Genomic DNA, 20,026 nt, shown 5'->3' on the forward strand with positions numbered 1-20,026 from the left:
CTATCTATCTATCTATCTATCTATCTATCTATCTATCTATCTATCTATCTATCTATCTCTATCTATCTATCTATCTATCTATCATCTATCTATCTATCTATCTATCTATCTATCTATCTATCTATCTATCTATCTATCTATCTATCTATCTATCTATCTATCTATCTATCTCTATCTATCTATCTATCTATCTATCTATCTATCTATCTATCTATCTATCTATCTATCTATCTATCTATCTATCTATCTATCTATCTATCTATCTATCTATCTATCTATCTATCTATCTATCTATCTATCTATCTATCTATCTATCTATCTATCTATCTATCTATCTATCTATCTATCTATCTATCTATCTATCTATCTATCTATCTATCTATCTATCTATCTCTATCTATCTATCTATCTATCTATCTATCTATCTATCTATCTATCTATCTATCTATCTATCTATCTATCTATCTATCTATCTATCTATCTATCTATCTATCTATCTATCTATCTATCTATCTATCTATCTATCTATCTATCTATCTATCTATCTATCTATCTCTCTATCTATCTATCTATCTATCTATCTATCTATCTATCTATCTATCTATCTATCTATCTATCTATCTATCTATCTATCTATCTATCTCTCTATCTATCTATCTATCTATCTATCTATCTATCTATCTATCTATCTATCTATCTATCTATCTATCTATCTATCTATCTATCTATCTATCTCTATCTATCTATCTATCTATCTATCTATCTATCTATCTATCTATCTATCTATCTCTATCTATCTATCTATCTATCTATCTATCTATCTATCTATCTATCTATCTATCTATCTATCTATCTATCTATCTCTCTATCTATCTATCTATCTATCTATCTATCTATCTATCTATCTATCTATCTATCTATCTATCTATCTATCTATCTATCTATCTATCTATCTCTCTATCTATCTATCTATCTATCTCTATCTATCTATCTATCTATCTATCTATCTATCTATCTATCTATCTATCTATCTATCTATCTATCTATCTATCTATCTATCTATCTATCTATCTATCTATCTATCTATCTATCTATCTATCTATCTATCTATCTATCTATCTATCTATCTATCTATCTATCTATCTATCTATCTATCTATCTATCTATCTATCTATCTATCTATCTATCTATCTATCTATCTATCTATCTATCTATCTATCTATCTATCTATCTATCTATCTATCTATCTATCTATCTATCTATCTATCTATCTATCTATCTATCTATCTATCTATCTATCTAATAACTATCTATCCCTTTAATGAATCTATTTTTAACTGAAGAACATTCAGCTTCGATCAAGTTAAATTTCGTTTTGGTACCTCTAATTATTCTCGAAAAGTCATCAGCTTCCACTACCGATATTTCTTTAATTTATATCCAATCACGTTCACGAGTAACCGAATAATTTCCAAAATAAAACGTTTCTAAACCACTGTGCATGCTGAAGACATAAAGAATTTTAAAGAGATTTTTCTTAAAACACAAACACACAAATTGTATTTCCACCCGGCACTCGTACCATTTGAAATGACAATTTTTTTTTTTGTTGCTTAAATTTCGATTATTTCTTTTTTTTTCATAAATATATTAATATTTTTTTTAAAAATCTTGTATTCATCTATAGCTAATTAAAAATATTTCTTTTTAATTAATTGATTTTTTTTCTTAAATTTTTAAAAGAAAATAACAAAACAAATCAATAATTATTGAAATTCTTTTTTTAATTTTGCGCGCTTCCGTTACGTTTCGTTATGTTTCCCATACTGTTAACACAGCCACACAACATTAAACGGTTAGTTGAGTACGAGTATTAACGAAGTCTGTTCGTCTGTACATAACAGTAGTTCTTGTTATTATTTTTATATAGTTGTTCTTGATAAGAAGGTATGTGCTCTGGAATACTTGTGTATTTGATTTTAATTACCATATTTACTACTTTTTTTCTGTTTTTATTTTCATTTTCTTATTTATGTTTACATTTTCTATTATACAATTATGTATATACACATGTATGTATGTAGGTATGGAGGTGTGTTTGTATACAAAATGATTAGTTTCTAATACAACTACAACAACTATTATCAACAGAGAAATAGTAGTAAAACGTAAATGAATTCTTATTTAGTGATTAGAGAATAGATAAATGAGTTTACTCTCTCAGACAAGAAAAAGAAACAGTTGTTGTTATTAATGTTAATTTTATTAGTGAGCAGGGATGAACAGACTTGCACTTTTTTAGTACTTTTTGACAACGGAAAGAACGCAGTACTCCCACAGTTTATTAAGTACTTTTTATATTTAAACTTTTTTCTAAGTATTTAATAGACAAACAAATAGCTAATAGACTCTTCAATAGATTACTATGAGTTAACAGACTGGTCAGTAGACTACTCAGTAGTCTAGTTAATAGACTATCCAATAGACTACCAGTAGTCTAGTTAATAGACTAGTCTATAGACCAGTCAGACTAGTCTATAGACCAGTCAGACTAGAAAATAGACTAGTCAATAGGCAAGTCTATAGATTAGTCAGTAGTCTAGTCAATATACTAGTCAGTAATCTAGTCAATATACTAATCAGTAGACTACTCAATAGATTAGTTATAGACTTTTCCAGTAGACTAATCAATAGACTAGTCAGTAGCCTACTCAATAGACTGCTCAGTAGGCTATTAAATAGACCAGTCAGTGGACTAGTTAAAAGACTAGTCAGTAGACTAGTCAATAGACTAGTCAGTAGACTAGTCAATAGACTATTTAGTAGAATGGTCTGTATAATAGTCAGTAGACTAGTCAATAGACTAGTCAGTAGACTAATCAGTAGACTAGTCAATAGACTAGTCAGTGGACCAGTCAATAGACTAACAAAAAGACCAATCAATAGACTAGTCAATAGACTAGTCAGTAGACTTGTCAATAGACTAGTCAGTGGACCAGTCAATAGACTAGTAAGTAAACCAGTCAATAGACTAACAAGTAGACCAATCAATAGACTAGTGAATAGAGTTGTCAATACATTAGTCAATAGATTAGTCCGTATACTAGTCAATAGTCCAGTCAATAGACTAGTCAGTAGACTAGTCAATAGGTTAGTCCGTATATTAGTCAATAGATTAGTCAGTAGACTTGTCAATAGACTAGTCAGTATACCAGTCAATAGACTAGTCAATAGTCTAGTCAGTAGACTAGTCAATAGACTAATCAGTAGATCAGTCAATAGTCTAATCAATAAATAGAGTTGTCAATACATTAGTCCATAAACTAGTCAATAGATTAGTCTATAATCTACTAAATAGCATAGCTTATAGACTAGTCCATAATAGACTATTCAATGGACTAGTCAATAGACCAGAGTGTAAACCAGCTAAAAGCTTTATCCAACGTATACATTGGTCTCTGGATTTGGAATTTTTTTCAATTTGTTTTTTGACCTCTGAATTTATCCCTTCACCTTCGCCTTAATTATTTACCCTGATCACCCTTTTTCTTTAATAGACCCTCGAACTAGCACTAAACAAATAATTTCCCATTTTTTTCTTCCTTTCATTTTCCAAAAGTTAAATAGAAACATTATGAGAAAAATGTTTTCTTATTAAAATCATAAAAATAGCTAAACAAAATTAGACACACAGAAAAAAATACTATATGGCAAAGTCGTAAATAAAAATAAAACAACAAAAAAAATGAACAACAAAAACAACAACTATTAATAGTGGCAAAACAAAATAAAAATAAATTAATGGAAACAATTTTTTCTCACACTTATACACTTATACGTATGAGTGTTGAGAAAACAAACATAAATAATACACATACGCACTCGTGTATAGTAAAATTAAAAAGTAAGTATACGCCAGAGTGGAAACGGGAAGGTATTTATTAGAATAATAAGGGGTGAATTTTAATTAATTTAAAGGCGAAAATAAGTAAAATCGAAAGAAATATTTTGATGTTTAAATAAAATTTGAAATGATACAAATCCACAGTGGTTAAGAAACGTTTTATATTGGAAATAATTCAATATCTCGTACTGTTATAGTACTAGTTAGGTGAATTAATCACTAAAGTTTTATTAATTAACATTTTCTGAATACAATAAGTGCAAATACTTGAGAAGAAAAAAATCTTTATAAGTTTGAAAAATTAATGGTCTTTAACATTAGTTTTTGCACACACATACAATACAAAACCATTTATTATCTAATATAGCAACAATATAAAAACGTGCACACATATTTCAAGTAGTACGTACTACCAAAATCTGTCTTAAAATTGTTAAAGTACCAAAACATACACATAATTGTTTTTCTATTTCTAAGAGAAGAAACAAAAAAATCCAATCTTGAATTGATTGCTTTACATCACATTGAATAATTGTGATTTAATTTTTTTTCTCGTTTTTTTTGGGGAAACTTTGATTAATGTTTCTGGGGAAAAAGTAATAAAATAAAAAAAAAATTTAAACGTAAAATTGGATTGTAGCGAATCTTATGAACCTTAAAAAAGAAAAATATATTTTTGCTTGCTTAGTTTGGAACGTTTATCCATACTTCGGGAAAACAACTTTTGGTAATAATTTGGAAATCTATTGACAAGTTTATTGATTGGTCTTTGTACTGGTGGTTTAACTATTCTATTGACTAACCAGACTATGGATTAGTCTATTGAGTGATCTATTGACTAGTCAAAAGTCTATAGACTAGTCTACTAATTAGTTTATTGACTAGTCTATTGACTGGTATATAAACTAGTCTTTTGACTACAACATTGACTAGTTTATGTACTAGTCCACTGACTGGTTTATTGGCTAGTCTATGGAGTAGTCTAATGACTAATATATTGACTGGTCCCTTGATTAGCGTAATGACTAGTCTATTGGGTGGTCTATTAACTAGTCTTTTAACTGGCCTCTTGACTAGTATTTTCACTGTTCTATTGACTGGTCTATTGACTAGTCTGTTGACTATTGCTTAGTCTATTAACTAGACTATTGACTAGTCTATTGACTGGTCTATTGACTAGTCTATTGACAGTTCTATTGACTTGTCTAATGTCTGGTTTATTGACTGATCTATTGACTAGTCTATTGACTGGTCTATTAATTAGTCATTGATAAGTTCATTGAAAAGTTTTTCTTTTTAACAAGTCCTTCGTCTTGTCTATTCAGTAGTCTATTGACTGATCTATTAACTGATCTATGGACTGATCATTTGACAGATCTATTGACAAGTCTACTGAATAGTCAATGAACTAGTCTATTGACTAGACTTTTGACTAGTCTCCCATCTGGTGTACTGAACAGTCTATTGACTAGTTTATTTACTATTGGCTCATTCATTGACTAGCCTTATGACTGGTATATTGACCAGTCTTTGACTGTTCTATTGACTAGTCACGTTATTGGTCTATTCAATAGTTTATTGATTAGTCTACTGACTAGTTCATTTACTAGTCTATTAACTAGTCTACTAGACTATAGACTGGTTTATTGATTAATACATTGACTGGTCCATTGACTAGTCTACTGGCTGGTCTTTTGAATAGTCTTTTGACTGCTCTATTAACTGGTCCATTGTCTAGTCTATTGACTAGTCTTTTCACTGTTCTATTGACTGTTCATTGACCTGTCTATTGACCAGTCTACTTACTGATCTATTGACTAGTCAACTGAGTAGTCTATGGAATGGTCTTTAAACTAATCTACTGCGTAGTTTAAAAGCTAATCTATGTATTAATATATTGAATAGTCTACTGATTGGACTAGTCTATTAACTAGTGTATGGTATACGATATTGACTGGATTATGGACTAGTCTGAGGACAAGTCTGTAGACATTAGAAGGACGGACAAGTATACCCTCTAAGATATTGAAAAGAACTCCAGCCTATGACCATTTGTTACATATGGAACTACAAACACAATATATCTACCAACTTTTTGGTAGTTTTTATAAAAAGTACGCAATTGCTGGTATTAGACAGACAACTATTGCCTTTGATAGCATTTGTAAAAAAAACCCATAAGAGCAGCCTACACATGATTTATTGTTTTAACTTGTTGATGTCTGGTGGCAAAGTAAATGATCGGATTATGAAGTTAAAGTTATTGAACGATAAAAAACACCCATCACATATTGGCAGAATCTATAATGGTTGCCTAAAAAATATTTAATAAATCTTTAAAGATTTTGCCTTAACTTAGATTTTTTTATTATCTGACTAGACTACTAGAAAAAGTACTTTAATATAAAAAAATCTTTACAATAATAAACTAATTAATAGATTAATTACGTTGCAGTCTACTCGGCTTGTTCAATATTATTGATTTTATCAATAGATTACTATAACAAATAACAAACTTTTCTTTTAAGTAAAAAACATTTCATATTAATTAAAAACAAATAACCTTAATTCTTACCTTAATCAATATTAATTAATCAATTGTCAATATCAATTAAACATTTGAATTGTTGTTTATTATGGACTTAAACTTGTCTTAAACCTTGCAATATAAGATTTCTTTAGCAGTTAAAAAAAAAACATTCTTGGAATTGATTTCTTTAGAATTTATTTCTATATGTTTTCACACTCCTAATAACCGGTATCATATGGTGACGAGTGAACTTTTTTTTGCCTTTTATATTTAAAAATAAAATTTAAACGCCTACTTGTCGTTAAAAAAGAATGTTTGGTGTTGACAGTAGCAATTAAGCTAGAAATTTAATTATCATTTATTTAAGCGAAAACCTACATACATAAATACTTTTACATACATATTTAATTTGCTAATTATTATTAAGATTATTTGAGTTGGCGAGACTTTAAAAACAAAATTATAACCAATAAGTATAATATGTGTTATTTAAAATGAATAAAGGAGTTTTTAAGAAGACTAATTAAAGCTACAATTGGTTGTGACAACTAATGTTTAGTAGCTGGAATTTAATTCTGGGAATAAAACGCTTTAAATACTCGAGGCTTCTTTATTATTGGTTGTTATTGCTTTTATTGAAAAATTTTCCACTATAATTGATTTATTTAAATCCGGCTGTTTGACAAATGCAGAATATAAATTGAGTGTGAAGAAAATTTCTTAATGCTAACTAAATAATTGTGAATTATACGAATTAATGATGACAATTTTCTGATTATTAAACTATTCAATTCTAATTTTAATTTGAACTCGAAATATTTTATACCAAACAACAAATTCTAACAAAAATGCTTCCAATATTTCATGGAGACCTTACAAAAGCCCGAAGCAAGAACATTATTCGGCCTAACACTCAAACCCAACACCAACTTCTTTCGAATTCAATTTCACTTGAAATATGTTTCGGTTTTGATTAATTCATTTGATCGAGTGGCAATATTCACCCTGCAGTGAATGTTTTGATTGACTTTTTTTTTATAATAATACACAACTATTGTGAATGAACTGTTGTGAATATACTACTGTGAGTATCGAGTACCCAGTAACACTTTATTCATTATTTTATTAATCACTAATAAAAGTGCTCTCATACTCAAACAGCAATTCATATTTATTATTCAAAAACAATTGGCAAAAAATGTTTTATTTTTTATTCAAAGTACTATTGATGCCATGCATTTGAAAGAATAAATTCATAAAGAGATAAAAATGTGAAGTTTTTTATGGAATTTTATAAACTATTCTAATGACTACTCTATTGGCTAGTCTATTGATTACACTATGGACTAGTCTATTGACTATTCTATGGATTAGTCCATTGACTAGTCTATTGAATACTCTATGAACTAGTCCATTGACTAATCTATTGTCTACTCTATGGACTAGACCATTGACTAGTCTATTGACTACTCTATGGACTAGTCCATTGACTAGTCTAATGACTACTCTATGGACTAGTCTATTGACTTCTCTATAGACTAGTCTTTTGACCACTCTATGGACTAGTCTAATGACTACTCTATGGACTAGTCTATTGACTACTCTATGAACTAGTCTATGGTCTACTCTACGGAATAGTCTATAGACTACTCTATGGACTAGTCCATTGACTACTCTAAGGACTAGTCCATTGACTAGTCTCTTGACTATTTCATTGACTAGTCTATTACACACTCTATGGACTAGTCCATTGACTAGTCTATGGACAAGTCCATTGACTTGTCTATAGACTAGTCCATTGACTATTCTCTTGACTACTCTATCAACTAGTCCATTGACTAGTCTAATCACTACTCTATAGATTAGTCTACTGACTAATCTATGGACTAGTCTAATGACTACTCTATGGTCTAGTCTATTGACTACTCTATGGACTAGTCCATTGACTACTCTATAGACTGGTTCGTTGACTACTCTACGGACTTGTCTATTGACTATTCTATGGACTATTCTAATGACTACTCTATGGACTAGTGTAATGACTACTCTATGGGCTAGTCAATTGAATATTCTAATGACTACTCTATGGACTAGTCTAATGAATACTCTATGGTCTAGTCTATTGACTACTCTATGGACTAGTCTATTGACTACTCTATGAACTAGTGTATTGAATATTCTATGGACTAGTGTAATGAGTACTCTATGGACTAGTCTATTAACTACTCTATGGACAAGCCCATTGACAAGACTATTGCCTAGTCTTTTGACTACTCTATGGACATGCCTATTGACTCGACTGCTCTGTGGACTAGTCCACTGACTATGTTATTTACTATTCTATGGACTACCCCACTTACTAGTATATAGTCTAGTCCATTGTCAATGAACTAGGCCATAAAATAGTCAGTAGTATTGTCCATATACTAGTCAGTAGTCTATTGACTACTCTATAGACTAGTTTAATGACTACTCTATAGTCTAGTCTATTGACTACTCTATGGACTGGTCCATTGACTACTCTATGGACTGGTACATTGACTACTCTATGGACTAGTCAATTGACTAGTCTAGTGACTACTCTATGGGCTAGTCCATTAACTACTCTATGGACTAGCCCATTGACAAGTCTAGTCAATCGTATATTGGATAGTCTTTCGAATAGTTTATTGTTTATACTAGTCTGAGTACTAGTCTATGGACTAGATATCCGATCAAAAGTAAGATTAAACTGTTGTATTATCTCAACTTGAGTATAAAAGTATACCTCCTGCGTTAAAGTAAGAGTAACTTTAATTGAGATCCTCCAAACTCATTACATACCTTTAGAACTCTGCATCTAAAGTGTTAAGCACTTAGAACCTAAATTTATGTAAAATTTTTAACACCCACCCAACAGCAAATAAAACAATAAAAAATAAAATGAAAATCAATTCAAAACTCCTATAAGTGTGCAGTGATTTCAAAATCAATTCCAGACTTAAGTCAATAGAAAAAAAGTGATGAAAAAAGCAAAAAAAAATCATAAATAAACCAAACATACAGCAGTAAAGAGTAAAAGAATCAAACGTATGAATAGATGCTACCTGTATGTATACATTTTTTTTTGAATTGTATTGATTTGAAAAAAATTGTGTAAATTGAGTTACAACAAGTGTATGAATGAATGTAATAATCCAACACTTTAGCACGAATTTATCGTAAAAGACATACACTAGACAGACAGACATACAGACTATGAAGACTGACAGATAACAACATAAATGTTTTTTTCTTTACACATTGAGTGACAAACACCAAGATAAACAACGTTCAAAGTCAGGTGAGTATAGAGAGAGAGAAGTTAGTACAACGACATTTTGCTAAAGTTCTTCTTATTCATATAATGACAAATACGAATATAATAATGATTTTTATTTTTTTTCTATTTTAAATTGATTTAAACACGTTACACAGCAAGTTTATTTGAGTGTATGTCGTTTTGTCTGTTCAGTCTATTTTAATATAAATATGTTTGCTGTTGAGTGTTGTGTTTTCTATTAGAAAATCCATTTGTCTTATTAACTAAACTGTGAAAACTTGTCATAAATGGCAAGGAAAACAAATTAAATTGTTATACTATGTTGATAAATTAATTTTTTAATAGTTTTGCATTGAGTTTTTTTTTCATAGCAAACTAGAAATAATTATAGACAAATTTGCATCGTTGTAGATGAATAATTTGAATGGTTGTTAACATTTTTGTTGAAAAAATTTCGATGAAAATTTTTAATTAACATTTGTATTTGTACAGAAAATTTTATTATTTGTAAGAAATTTATATGTTGATAAATTTGTTAAAAAAATTTATTGGGAACATTTTTAGTGAAAATTTATTTTATATAAAAAAACTTTAAAATTTTGAATTTTTGGTACAAATATGAATATTTTCTGAAAACATAAATTTTTCTTCAAGTGTTAACAAAACCTGAGTTTGTGGTGAAAAAATCACTTTTTTGTTGAACAAGTCAGCTTTTGTTGATAAACTGAGTTTTTGGTGAAAATTTGAGTTTTTTTTAATTTAGGTGAAAAAACTGAGTTTTAGTTAAAAAAAAAAACCGAGTTTTTGATGAAAAAATGAGTTTGTGGTGAAAATCTGGCTGTTTAGTGAAAAACTGAGTTTCTGGTGAAAAACTTAAGTTTCAGGTTTTTATTGAAAGTTAGTTTGTTTTTGGTAAAACTCTGAGTTTTTGTAGAAAACCTGTGTTTCTGTTGAAAAACTGAGTTTCTGGTGATATAAAGAGTTTTGGCGAATAACAGAGTTTTTGGTGAAAGTTAGAGTTTTTGTTGATAATAACTGAGTTTCTGGTGAAAATCTGGCTGTTTGGTGAAAAACTGAGTTTCTGGTGAAAAACTTAGTTTCAGGTGAAAATTAGAGTTTTTATTGAAAGGTAGTTTTTGGTGAGTTTCTGTTGAAAAACTGAGTTTCTGGTGATAAACAGAGTTTTGGCGAATAGCAGAGTTTTTGTTGAAAGTTAGAGTTTTTGTTGAAAAACTAAGTTTGTGGTAAAAAATCTAAGTTTTTGACGAAAAACAAAGTTTATAGTGAAAAACAGAGTTTTTGGTGAAGAACAGAATTTTTGGTGAAAAGTGGAGTTTTTGGTGAAAATCTAAGTTTGTGGTGAAAATGGGGGTTTTTCGTAAAACTCTGAGTATTTAGATAATAACTGAGTTTCTGGTGAAAATTTTTGATGACAAATTGAGTTTCTGGTGAAAATCTGGCTGTTTGGTGAAAAACTGAGTTTCTGGTGAAAAACTAAAGTTTCAGGTGAAAATTAGAGATTTTATTGAAATTTAGTTTTTGGTAAAACTCTGAGCTTTGAAGAAAAACTGAGTTTCTGGTGATAAACAGAATTTTGGCGAATAACAGAGCTTTTGTTGAATGTTACAGTTTTTGTTGAAAAACTGAGTTTGTGGTGAAAAATCAAAGTTTTTGGTGAAAAACAAAGTTTATAGTGAAAAACAGAATTTTTGGTGAAAAGTGGAGTTTTTGGTGAAAATCTAAGTTTGTGGTGAAATAGTCGGTTTTTCGTAAAACTCTGAGTATTTGTATAATAACTAAGTTTCTGGTGAAAAACAGAGTTTTTGGTGAAAATTTGAGTTTTTGTTGAAAAACTGAGTTTGTGGTAAAAATCGAAGTTTTGATGAAAAACTAAGTTTTTAGTGAAAAACAGGGTTTTTGGTGAAAAGTGGAGTTTCTTATGAAAAAACTGGGTTTCTGGTGAAAATCAGAGTTTTTATTGAAAATTAGAGTTTTTGTTGATAAACTGAGTTTCTGGAGAAAAAGAGTTTTTACTGAAAAACAGTGTTTTTAGTGAAAAACTGGTGAAGTTTTTGGTGAAAATTTGAGTTTTTGGTGAAAAATTGAGTTTTTGGTGAAAAATTGAGTTTGTGGTGAAAACTAGAGTTTCTGGAAAAAACTCGAGTTTCTGCTGAAAAACTGAGTTTGTGATGAAAAAGTAGGTTTTTGGGGGAAATCATCAGACAAATTCCTCTTCACCCTTACTATAACAACAACTACTACAATAGACATTAAGCTACTATTTATAGCAATCTACGATCGTTATAAAAAGATCAAGTCAGGCCCGATGTTGAGCAAATGGTCAACACGTTGTATAAGAGATTTACAGCAAGAAAGAGGGACACCAACAAATCTGTCGATCTACCATTCGTAAAGGGGAGAACGAGTTTAAATCAGTTCGTCCGCTAGCACAGAATAAGTAGTAGTAACAATTAGAAAAGTATACAGTTTGGCGGGTACTAATGAACAAATGTCACCAAAACCATTTGGTTTTGGTGGTTTCAAGTTTATAAAATTCTTTATCATATCATCGTTTTCATCGCCCTTGACAACCTGCTGATTGATATTTGACCAAAAAAGTAAAAGTCAAAAAGTCTCAACAGTTTTGTTTTTTTAATTCCATTTCCTTGCAAACCACGTACCATGTCACTATTGACTTAAAAATTTCCAACTAGGAAAATACTAGATGGCAATTCTATATAAGAATAAATTATATTTCACTGAACAATAGAAAAATTTTGTCACAACAAAGTGTCAACGTTAATAAATGGTTTTACGTTGCTTTTATTTTCTCCGGTTATTTTGTACCAAAAAAAAAAGCTGAACAAATAAAATTTCACACAAAATTAAATTAAATTTGATTAGTATTTCATTTAACACTTTGTACTTGTTGTACTCTTTTTGTATAAACATTAATTATTTTTCTTTTCTTTATTTTTTTCATTACTTTGCTTTGCCGCAAAACTTACCAATTTAAGTGACAAAGAATTTGACATTTTTTTTCTTTGGTTAATTATTCACTTAAACAATTTTATTTTTCTATGGAATTTTTTTCCTTTTTTTATAATTTCTTTATATTTAGAGTTAAAAAATTCTCAAGAATTTTATTATAATTTTGTTTTTTTTTTTATTTATATAAACTTTTTTTCTTAATAAATATTTAGCACCAAATAAAATTTTGTTTTTTTTTTTTCGTGTTAGAAAATTTTTTCGTTTTATTTTTCTCCCGAATAAATAACACTTTTTAACTTTGCCACACAATATTTAACACTAAACGTTAAAAAATAAATAATAAAACATATAAAGAAATAAAAAACAATATTATTAATTTTTTTAGCATCATCTAAAGTGTCTAAATTGTTTACACACTCTCTCTCGGGAGAAATATTTTTTAATGTTTTGTTTTTAAAATAGACTTTCCACTTTAAGAGAGGTAAGAGAGCATGAAGCAAATAAGTTTGTCATGGGGTGAGTAACGGGCCGTTACTAACGGCTTCAACTATTTGAACTCATTTGCAAATTTTTATAAGAATTATATTCTTAAATCTTAAAATTGTTTCTGAGTAAATAGATCAACTCCGATATAATTGTTTAATGTTTATATTAATGGAAGAAGTGTTTGATGCTTCATATCCAATTGAATTTCAGAAGTTTCCAATTGTATTTCAGAATTAAAAAAGGGCATTACTATTTATCTGTCTATCTATTTATCTATCTATCTATCTATCTATCTATCTATCTATCTATCTATCTATCTATCTATCTATCTATCTATCTATCTATCTATCTATCTATCTATCTATCTATCTATCTATCTATCTATCTATCTATCTATCTATCTATCTACTATCTATCTATCTATCTATCTATCTATCTATCTATCTATCTATCTATCTATCTATCTATCTATCTATCTATCTATCTATCTATCTATCTATCTATCTATCTATCTATCTATCTATCTATCTATCTATCTATCTATCTATCTATCTATCTATCTATCTATCTATCTATCTATCTATCTATCTATCTATCTATCTATCTATCTATCTATCTATCTATCTATCTATCTATCTATCTATCTATCTATCTATCTATCTATCTATCTATCTATCTATCTATCTATCTATCTATCTATCTATCTCTATCTATCTATCTATCTATCTATCTATCTATCTATCTATCTATCTATCTTTCTATCTTCTATCTATCTATCTATCTATCTATCTATCTATCTATCTATCTATCTATCTATCTATCTATCTATCTATCTATCTATCTATCTATCTATCTATCTATCTATCTATCTATCTATCTATCTATCTATCTATCTATCTATCTATCTATCTATCTATCTATCTATCTATCTATCTATCTATCTATCTATCTATCTATCTATCTATCTATCTATCTATCTATCTATCTATCTATCTATCTATCTATCTATCTATCTATCTATCATCTATCTATCTATCTATCTATCTCTATCTATCTATCTATCTATCTCTATCTATCTATCTATCTATCTATCTCTATCTATCTATCTATCTATCTATCTATCTATCTATCTATCTATCTATCTATCTATCTATCTATCTATCTATCTATCTATCTATCTATCTATCTATCTATCTATCTATCTATCTATCTATCTATCTATCTATCTATCTATCTATCTATCTATCTATCTATCTATCTACTCTATCTATCTATCTATCTATCTATCTATCTATCTATCTATCTTCTATCTATCTATCTATCTATCTATCTATCTCTGCATTGTTTCATTAGATTCTAAAGAACTCCGTGCGGACGTTAGCGGTCCGGATCCGTTCTGATGTTACATCTCTACAATGGTAGCAAATTTTCAAAATTCGTTCTGCCTGACGAAATTTTCTCGCCACAATAATTTGCGTTGAAATATTTACTATGAAAAATTATTAAAAAAGACGGCAAAAAAAACAGCAAAGAAAAACAATTTTTAAAAAAAGAACAACGAGAGAGCAACTTATTGAAACGATTGAAAAATAAAAATTATAAATAATAACAATAAAAAATAAAGAACACAAACAGTAAATAAAAATTTTATCAAACACATAATTTTTATTCATCTTAATAAATACTTAAGTGTATAGCAAGCAGCTACTATGAACGTCTATATGTCTGTCTGTTTAACCATTGCCGGGTCTATCTATTAATTTATCCAATTTTTGCCAACAAACATTTATACATAACGAAACACATCATACAAAGATAGCTGAGCGCGGACAATAAAGAACTAAAATATATATTTATACAAGTAAAAATAAATAAATAGATACTTTATTTATACTCGTATACAAAACAACAGATTCTTTAGATATTGTAGAATATAATAAAAAATATATATATTTTTTAATATTGGTTTGACTTTGTATATGTAAAACATGTAGTATGATGTATATATATAATGTTTATTTGTCCAAGAACTTGTTCAATTTTTATTTACAATTTATATGAATTTTATGTAGTTTTTTTTATAAAAATTATAATTATTTTTTATATTTTTAAAAAAAAGTATGAACTTTATAAAGATTTTAATGTAAAATATAAATGTATGATTTAATTGAGGCCCCACCTCCCAGTTGAGTCAGCGAGACTAACCGATGCGTACGATGACATCGAAGTACCAACTCCGACGACCCATGTATTGTCCAGCTGAACCAAGATATCAGCAGGTTGATAAATGAGGGCAAGCGGAATAAATGGTTAGAGTTTTAACAGGAGTTGTAGTCCACAGTTCGGTATTTACAATCCGACGAAAAGTTTTTACCGAGCATCCAGAGAGACAACTTCACAACCTTCCAGTAACGGATATTTTACAACCCACACCCCTTCTGAAGTTGCAGATGTTATCAACGCAACCGAACCATTCAAGGCAAACTTGCCCTGATGAAATATTCATTGAGTTTCACCTTCTCCCCCAGCTGTCCAGCCACCTAACAGCAGCTCGTCACAAGCATGAATTCAATAACCGCCATAACCACTCAAATCAGCAGAGGTCTTGTTGAATGATTCTGCTTGTGGCGCTGGACCTTTTGGAGTCTCTCAACACAGTCAGAAACACAACACACTTCCAGGACATCCTACAGTCAATCATGCCCAACAATTTGAAGAGATTTATGGTGAATTATCTGAGTGTTCGTCAGTTGTTTAGAGGTTAGTGTTCAAAACCCCGTAGAGCTAAAGAAGGAGTTCCACAGGGTGGCGTTCTATCCCTTTTACTATTCAATATCTAACGCTCTAAACTCCCCACATATCCAGAATGTATGACAGTGATATCATATGAGAATCACCCAAAAGACGTCCGAATATGTTCAGAGAAATATAAAATTTCTTCAACCAACAAAGTCTGGACCAAGGAGTTAAACCTTAATTCAGACGTAGTAATCGATGGAGTCCAAACTCCAACTGTGAACCAGCCAGTACATATCCTCAGCTCATGCCACCGGTCATTGATTATGCTGCTCCAGTACGATCTCCTTCGCTGAGTGATACCCAGTGGATAAATATTTAAAGCTGCCCTACGAACTGCAACAGTTTCTCTTGGATTGCCATCTCAACTTTAACATCACAACTACACGAGGAAACGAAGATCCTCCCAGTAAAGTAACAAATCATGCAGACTAAACAGTTCCTGCTGAAATGCCATCGCAGGAGTCTTTCCAACTTTAACATCACACGCATGACGTTACATACAAATAACCCTTGAGCACCACCTACACGAGGAAACGAAGATTCTCGCCATCAAGAAACATGCAGACTAAGTAGTTCTCCTGGGATGCCACCAGAGCAGTCAATCATACGAAATTATATGCAACATCCCTTTCATCGTACTTCCTACAATATCATGCAGGCTAAACAGTTCCTCCTGGGCTGCCACCGGAGCAATCATCCCAACTTTTACATCATATGGTTTGGATGCTGCCCTACGAACTGTAGCATGTTGCATACAAATAAGACTAGGAAACGAAGTATGTCAGAAAGGATCTACAAGAATACGAGAACTTCATACGAAATTATAAGCAACGTCCCTTGGAACGTACTTCCTATAATATCATGCAGACTTAACAGTTCCTCCTGTGCTGGCACCAGAGCAGTCATCCCAACTTTAACATCATATGTTTTGGATGCTGCCCTACGAACTGTAACGTGTTGCATACAAAAAAGCCGAGTTAAGGAACATATTAGAATGCAGACACAGGAGCTTCATCCCAACTCTAACATCACACAGTTGGATGCTCCCCCGAGGTATGTCAGGTACGATCTACGCGAGTACGGGAATATCATACGAAATTATATGGAAATTCCTTTGGATCGTTATCAACACAGCGATTTCAGGTTGAAGATTGCCCACTGTCTACATTAGAAATAGAGAAAATCCTGATGTGAAAAACAAAATTTGCTCTGGCACAACTCAGATCGTGATAGGAGAAGCCAAATTTCAACCCACGGATTAAAATTGTATAGTTTTAGCTGTTAAAACAACAATACAGTTTCTATAACTTCCCGGAGAAGATGAATAACCAATTAGAAAGTACTTACATAACATATTATTAGACTACTTATATGTAATCAGGACAATATGTAGTAGTTATTGAAGACATTTATTAAGGTTCATTAAGCTTGCCAAAGTGCGTATTAATGACTTTTTGCACAAAATGATCAAAATAATATATTTTAGACCAAAAATACAACAATAACCTTTTAAATTTCTTAATTATATTACAAAAATATAATAAAAAAAATTGATTAAAAATAAAACCTAAAATAAAAGTTTGGTTTAATTTCATTATTATCTCAAACAGCCTAAGGATACAAAATGTCAGATTTTGTATTTTCGTCCATTTTGCTATTGTCGTTCTATTTCATTATCTTTGCGACAAACTCAGTTATTCTAGCTCAATGACCATGTGATTTAAATTTATTTAATTAACTCAAAAAGGGTCAGGTTATAATATAAAATAATTTGTGTCACTCTCACTCACGAGTCCACAGTCAAGTGTTGAAGAAGAATGTGTGTGTGTGTAGGCCTTATAAGTGGGTGTTTTTGGACGTGTGAATAGACACATCAATAATTTTGTTTTATTATATATTTTTTTTTAGAAAAAAGTGTGTTAGTATAATAGGATTTTAACTTCAAATTTAAGTGACAATTATTGAAAGCATTCTCTTGCAAAAAGGACTTTATTGTTAGAAAATATTTTTTTCTAGTTTTGACAAATTGTGCCGGAAAAAAAAATTTGCCAAACTTTGTTTGTTGTTTGTGGCTGCAGAGAGTTGTAGACACAAACCACAACTAGTTTTAAAAAAACACATTTGGGTAAAACAAATGTCCTTTAAAATAAATTTGTTTTGAAATTGAAAAATAAAATTGAATTATTGATTAAGCTCTAAGGTAGTAAAAGTATTACAACTTCTACTAGCAGCAGCAACAGATTTGGGAATATTGGAAATACATAACAAATAGGTAAAGTTTGAAAGGACAGGTGGTAAACAAAACACTTATTTTAATAAATTTTAAAGTTAAAGGATATATAGGAGTAGGATTTTTATTTATAGAGTTTGCAGAGAAAAATTGAATAAAGAAAAATTTCAATTTAAAGAAAAAAAGTTTGATGAATTATTTAATCGTTAACTATTTTATTTAGAGAAAATGTTAGAAGATATTTCAGGGGTAAATTTCTATTTAAAGAAAATATTTTTAGAACTTTCTAAAATTTCTCTTTTGATAGAAAATTTTTGAACTAATTCTCGTTTGCATAGAAAATTTTTATAAAAATTCTTTTTTACAGAAGATGTTCGAACAAAAATATGTCTTTTTGTAGAAAAATTTCAAAAATGTTTCTTTTTTATTAAGAAATGTGAATAATATTATAGTTTGTGCTTAAATCATATGGGATGTACCAAGCCCGCCTTGGAAATTCCGCCCATTTTTCACAAAATGTTCACATGAATGTCAAAGTTCTTCATGTAAAATTTGAAGATTCTAGCTATAATAGTTTCTCAAATATACGAATTGTTCTATTTAATTCATATAGGGGGGTTTCAAACACCCCCTTCCCCTAATGAAAGTCCGCCTTTTTTTCCTAAAATGTTCAGATGAATATTTAAGTTCTTCGTGCAAAATTTTAAGCATCTAGTTCTATTAGTTTCCCAGATAAACGAATTTTTGTATTTAATTAATATGGGAGGTGCCACGCCCACCATTAGTAGTCCGCCATTTTATTACCTAAAATGTATACACGGATGTTAAAGTTCTTCCATAGTTTTCAAGATAAACGAATTTTTGTATTTAATTCATATAAGAGGTGCCACGCCCTCTGCTGCTAGTCCGCCCACTTTTTGTCTTAAATAATCATATTAACACTAAAGTGGCTCCGACTAAATTTGAGCAATCTAATTGTTATATTTTCTTAAATATCCTGTTTAAATATTTTATTAATATGGAAGGTGCCACGCCTACTACAGCCATTCCACCCATTTTGTTCAAAAATATTCTTATGGATGTCAAAGTTGTCCGTAAACAATTTTAGGACTCTGGCTGTTGCAGTTTCTAAGATACATATGTGACTTTAAATACTCATTTTGTATGTGGGCGTGGCCGTGTCTCTTTTTTATAAAAAAAATTGCTCTTTTTTATAGAAATTTTCAAAAATTTCTCTTTTTATGGAAATATTTCGAAAAACTCCTTTTTATAAAAAAAATTCGATAAATTTTATTTTTTATCGAAAATTATCTCTTTTTATAGAAATATTTCCTTTTTAAGGAAAGTTCGAAAGAGTCTCAATTTTATAGAAAATTTTAAAAAATTCTCTTTTTCATAAAATATTTTCGGAAAATTCTCTTTTTTATAAAAGGATTTTGAAAAGTTCTATCTTTCAAAATAATTTTCGAAAATTTATGTTTTTAAAAAATATTCAGAAAATTTTCTTTTTTATAAAAATTTTTTAGAAAATTATCTTTTTCCTAAAAAAATTTCGGAAAATTATCTTTTTTTATAGAAAGTTTACGAACAAATATTTCTATTTTTATAGAAAATGTTCGAAATTTTTATCCAACTTTTAAACCATGAATATATGTATATGGGCGGTCAATCGGCTTGTAAGAAACTTACTTCTGTATATCGATTATCATAGGTATACTCGCATTTTTAAGCCAGTAATGTGCGTTAAAGTAATTTTCTGAAGGGGACCTAATACGGGGCGATAGG

The sequence above is a fragment of the Lucilia sericata genome, unplaced genomic scaffold (assembly GCF_015586225.1).
Source record: "Lucilia sericata isolate MDLA Ls3-8-SP2 unplaced genomic scaffold, ASM1558622v1 Contig001548F_arrow, whole genome shotgun sequence".
Lineage (NCBI taxonomy): Eukaryota > Metazoa > Arthropoda > Insecta > Diptera > Calliphoridae > Lucilia > Lucilia sericata.